At 34.9% G+C, this 5,893-nt stretch overlaps 1 pseudogene; it reads right to left on the bottom strand.

Moving 5' to 3' along the window:
• Positions 1 to 2,238: 2,238 nt before the first annotated feature.
• On the bottom strand, positions 2,239 to 5,079 carry LOC121790736 (annotated as a pseudogene).
• Positions 5,080 to 5,893: the final 814 nt, after the last annotated feature.

Below are 5,893 nucleotides of genomic sequence, written 5' to 3'. Positions count from 1 at the left end.
ATTTGGCTTCATGGGTTGCTGAAAGAATTGGGTGTTGGTCAGAAACAACTTGAAGTATATTCTGACAGCCAGAGTGCTATTCATTTAGCAAAGAATCAGGTCTTTCATGCAAGGACGAAGCACATTGATGTTCGCTATCATTTTGTGCGGGAAATTCTCGAAGAAGAGGAAGTTGTCATCCGAAAGGTTCCGACTTTGAGAATCCTGCAGATATGTTGACCAAGGTGGTGACGAGAGGCAAGTTTGAACATTGTTTGGACTTGGTTAATATTCTGCGGTTTGGAGCTGGCGCTTGACTGCGCCAATATGAAAGCACCGCGAGTCGTCTGTTTGGGTGGAGAAGATTTGTGTTCGGTGGGATTTGAAATTTTGTCAAGGTGGAGATTTGTTGAAATTTTCCAACATTTCCAATCCCACATCGGTGGGCTATCAAATGTTTGAGGGTGTGGCTTCCTATAAAAGGAGCTCACCCCCCATTTTGTAATCCATCCTCAAAATTGTATTCTCTTCTCCGTCTAAATATAAGCGGGCTCTGCAGAGGGTGCTCGGAGACGTAGGCAATTTGGCCGAACTCCGTTATCAAAGTTTCGGGTGTGTTCTTTCTTTATTATTTATTTTGTTCCGCATTTATTTTTGGCTTTATTCTCTGTTGGGATATTGTATTCAATATTATTTGCGGGTTTGGTAGTAGTGTTTTGTACGGTTCTGTTGGGTGTTTTTATATTGTGATAAATACACCGACTGATAAATTCGGTTAGGAATCTGGTATTTAAGAGAGACAGTGTCCTCGCCAGTCTTTCCAAAGAATTATTTGGAGAAGTAATTTTATCGAGTAGACCACATTGGGTTAACTCTGAAATTACTGAATCGGTTCATTTCACTATTTGAGAGAAAATTACCCAGTTTTCTCAACAATAGGTGCATAAAGTTCTGGAACACACACACTGGTGCGTGCTTGAACTCTGTGTACACAGGCTCGCAGGTGTGCGCTCTTCTGTGGAACAAGAATGAACGCGAACTGCTTAGCTCTCACGGTTTCACTCAGAATCAGCTCACTCTATGGAAGTATCCTTCAATGGTGAAAGTAGCAGAGCTCCTGGCCGTACATCTAGAGTTCTTTACATGCCTCAGGTATATCATTATACCTCACATAAAGATTTCTAACTTGGCATGCTTGCCATCTCTATTGCCTTTCTTTGACACAACTGTGCGGAGCTTGAGTGACGAGAAAGCCTTGACTCATTCTTTCATTCTTTCATTCTTTCTGTTTGGTAAATTCTGAGCTGATTTCAGGATTAATAATATCTAATTTTCATATGTAAATTTATTTTGTACATGGAGTCACAGATTGTGACAAATCTCCTATGCAGAATAATACCTCTTACGATCATCATCAGTTATACCTTGATTCTTCTTTTCTTGTAAAGATTTGGAAAGTTATTTCTATTCATGCAAATATCAATGAAGAATCATAATAGTCCTCCAAGTTAGAGGTTTAGTGAAGTTGTGACCTCTTTTTGATGATTATAACTAATAAATATGTATGACTTCAGAAATCATGTCACAGAATTGGGGTATATTTTGCTATCTACAGTGTCTTCAGTTTATCTCTCAACTTATTTTTAGTTTCTAGGTAATAACAGCAGTAATTTATTGTTGGAGATCTATTTGTTAATTTCAATTTTGCTGCAAAATTCATCAACATTCACACGAGCTGTAATTTACCAAATTGAATTCCTTGGCTGTGATGTCAAATATTATGGTCTTGTTATCCAATCACATATATCCTTGTGATTGAACCCTCTTTTGCCCATAAGAGAAAAGATAAATGTAACATAAATTGTATATGTAAATAATATCATTAAATTATTAAATTTAAGTGAATTTAATAAAAAATTAGTTTTGATATTTACTGTATTATATGTAGCAATAAGAAAGAAGTGATATAAAAATTTTATGTCGAATTGTATCATGATTTCTAGCTTAATTTGAATTAATTATACAATATTTAATAAAGAAATAGTTTTTTGCTTAAATATACAAATATTTAAGTAAAAATTTAAATATTTTTTCGGAAGTGTTGCAAAATGATTAGTATGAAATTTATTTTAAATTAATTAATGTTTATAAAATGATTTTCAATATAAAATGTTATAAAAAAGTTCGGTTATGTACGTACAATTATGTAAGTTTATCACTGATTGCCTAAAATGAAAAATTGCATATATAGAAGCAATCTTAAAATTAAAAAACTAACATAACTAACTAATTGTCTACTTGTATTAAATATCAACAGATGATAACAGACTCCCTCGAATAAAAAATAAAAGGAAAAAGGTAATAACAGTCAAGACACTTCTTACAATCCTCTTCTTTCTTTCTCCTACAAGAACCATCAACCACCATAGCCACCTATCCCGAGCTCAAAAGCCATGGCGGCTATGTGAACTGCCGCCTCATGTACGTGTCCTCGTGCACGAAGACGGGCGGGGCATCCGTGTTGTGTGGAGGGAATTGAGGTTGTCCCATGGCGATCGCGCCTCGACCGGGAGGAACATGTGAGCCCCACGTCTCGTTACCCTCCTTACCGGAGGTTAAGGTGAGGTAGTAGAAGATCCCTAGAGTCACACTGGCGAGCGACAGGACTGCAGCTCCAGCAAAAACGCCTGGTTTCACAACATAACAGTAGTAGCTGCCGAAGTATAGGTTCTCCTCACCATGCTGATCATTGAGAGCCGCACCGGTGAGCAATAGAAGGAATGCTATGACAAAGGTGAACCTGAACATCATGCCATGAGACATAAGATTTGACTGAATCTCAAGTTTGATTTATGCTTTTGGTATTTAATTTAGGATAGCTATCACTTTCTAGCCAAGTGTGTGCACGTTTCTTTAGATACAAGCACTTCCAATACTACATATTAGCACCCCATAACTTTGTTTTCAAATATATGACGGGCAGAACTTATGCGGTGTAGAAGAGTTGGTGCTCGTCATTTCCCATTGCCATCACCACTCGCTACTGAAATGTGGAAGATTTCTAAAAATGTGCATACTTGGGGGCTAGAAAGTGATATTTGGCCTCGCCTTACAAATTTAATCTATGATCAAATGAGCATTATGCATAGAAACGGCATGATAGCGGACTAGTTACCAGGAGACAACAAAGCACACGAGTGCTATACTCCATCTAGAGCTAGATTGATGAGAGCCTTTCCTACAACACACGCATCCAGTTGCAACGTTGATGATAATTTGAGCAATCATGAGAGAGAAAACAGCTGCAGTTAACCCGAGGACTATGCAGGACTCCTCGGATATACACAAAAAGAAGGGGATGGAAATGTGACTTGGCTACCCTGCACGATTGAATCAAAGATTTGGATGAAAAATAACTCAGAAATGAAAGCCATCACAACAACTTGCAACACATTTTCGTAGGGACTAAAAGAAATCTAAAATTTCCAACTATCTGCAAAATCAGGAACAACCTAGCCGAGTGATTAGAGGAACTCACAGCCACCTTCCGATGTAATTCTGTACGTCACAAATCACAATGGACAATATACATACAGTTTTGGAGAAATAAAAAATAAATATTCACATTCTTTTGTTGGGATGATAAAACATGCCAATAAGCTACGCATGTGAAGAAAAGGTAACACAATGAAACTGACTGGTGCGTGCTGTGATTAGAGTCTTGGTCTTTTTGCAGGTTCACGCATGCTGTTGAGATTTCAACATGCTCGACGAATCAGATAATTAGTGTAGTAAATGGATGAAAGAGTAGTGTTGATTAAAAAAAAGCCTTGTTTAGTTAATGTTCCAAAGCTGCTACACATCTACCATATTTACTCAGAAATGATTCAGCCTGTACAATCAAACAGATTACTATGAACCGATTGTTAGGAACCGAGAAGCATTCCAGTATCCGAGGGCTAGTTGAGTGAAAAAGAGATATGCATATGCCTACTGCTCTACTTGCAGGTAACTGAAAATGGAGCTTCACTTTCTTCTTTTCTCATCTTTATTCACTCAAACTTTTTTTATCGGTAGAAATACGAAAATTGTGTAGATATGCACTAGATGTATGTCCTCAATAAAGCAAGATGAAGCACATCGTGATCCATATATACTCACAATACAAAATAAAGGAAACCAAAAGAGAAGCTGAATCACCTAAAACATGAAACTAAAACTCAACTAACAAGCCTCTCACATCAAAACTATACTACTAGTATAATTATATTTACTTAATTTTCCAAACACAAGAAAATCTAGTTTCTGCCTAATTCTTGCAAACTACACCAGTTAACTATTCCGCATCAGATTGAACAGTCTCTTTCTACTAATCCAATCCTAATATTAACCAAAACAAGTTGACTATCCAATCTTTAATTGCTATTTTAGCTTAGAATAAATGACCTATTCAACTTTTTCCTTGAAAACTTCATAAAATAGAGCTTTGAACATATCCATCAAATATTACCCTTTCCATGAAATAAAAAGCCCTACTTAAATTAGCTACGAAGAACTTAAATCCATATGCCCTATGAAGTAGTGCATCCCAACAACAGAATACTATCATTCTTTGAAAAGGAAATCATAAAAACTAACTAAATAAAACAATCAGGATTCTCCAATTCTCCAACCAAAATCTAGAAATGTTTAACGAAAATAGTGTGAAGAAGTAAACAAAACACTATGAATGAATGCACAAATTAGATGCATAGAGCAGAAACATACAAAGCAAAAGGTCCAATTCGAGAGAAAAAAATCGCAGACCTTAACCCTCTTAGCCTCTGCGGCAAAACCTGTGGCAGCAGATAATAGCCCAAGAAACCCCACAACACAGCATACTATAATCACCCGTCGCTCCATTCCTTCGTTTCTCTCTCTTTTTGAACCTCTCCAAAATTGATTCTTTTACTTATAGCGTTGAGTAGAAGCGTAACAGTATAGGATGCATGTCAAAAAGTAAGGATTTGAGGAACTCTGTGCCAACGGAGATTCTTCTCTAGAGAGAGAGAGATGATTTCAAGTTTCAAGTGTTTTTGTTTGTTGGAGATGGTGACGAAACATGCTTCTTTCTCAGCTAAAATAAAGACACGAAGATATGTATATTTTCGTATTTGCCAATTAAAATAGTATGTACTATTCCATGTTTATACGTTTCTGATTACTCATGTCCATCCCAAGATAAGGGAGTCAAAACTTTTCCACACATAATTTAAGAAAGAAAAATGTTTTGGAGACATAATGTCTAAGACATAATGAAGTTAAAGTGGTAATTTTAGATTGTTTTATATTTTTATTTAAATAAATGTTTTGTACATATACCATAATACCCTTGTGCATATAAAAACATTTTTTTATATTTAAGAATTACTTGCTTAGGAAAGTTGTGTGCATTTATATGGATGACATGATTTAAGCAAATATATACTCTAAAATCAAATAAAATCTACCTGTAACAACTAACAATTCAATTATTCAAATCTTGTGAACAAAATCTTGAAGCAATGAAATGGGAAATGATATTTTTAATTTAACATTATACGTATTTATTTGTAATTAAATTTATAAGATGTTCATATACCTTATTACTCCTACATTTATAAAACATATTATTTGTTTATAAGAGTTTTAATTCTGGAACGTTAACTATATACATTTACTTTTAAAATACAAATTGTAAAGGTTATATCTTACTTTCCAAAATACATCTTTTTATAATGAGAAAAAATTTATATACCTTCACTTTCCAGATTCAATTTATTAAAAAATATTAAAATAGTAGTTATATTTTTAAAATATTGGTTAGATGAATTAAAAGTACTCCGTATTTGATTATTTTTTATCTGGATTCAAAGTAAAGTTTCAAATTTTAAGA

The sequence above is a fragment of the Salvia splendens genome, unplaced genomic scaffold (genome assembly GCF_004379255.2).
Source record: "Salvia splendens isolate huo1 unplaced genomic scaffold, SspV2 ctg603, whole genome shotgun sequence".
Lineage (NCBI taxonomy): Eukaryota > Viridiplantae > Streptophyta > Magnoliopsida > Lamiales > Lamiaceae > Salvia > Salvia splendens.
This window is presented reverse-complemented; position numbering and strand designations above follow the sequence as displayed.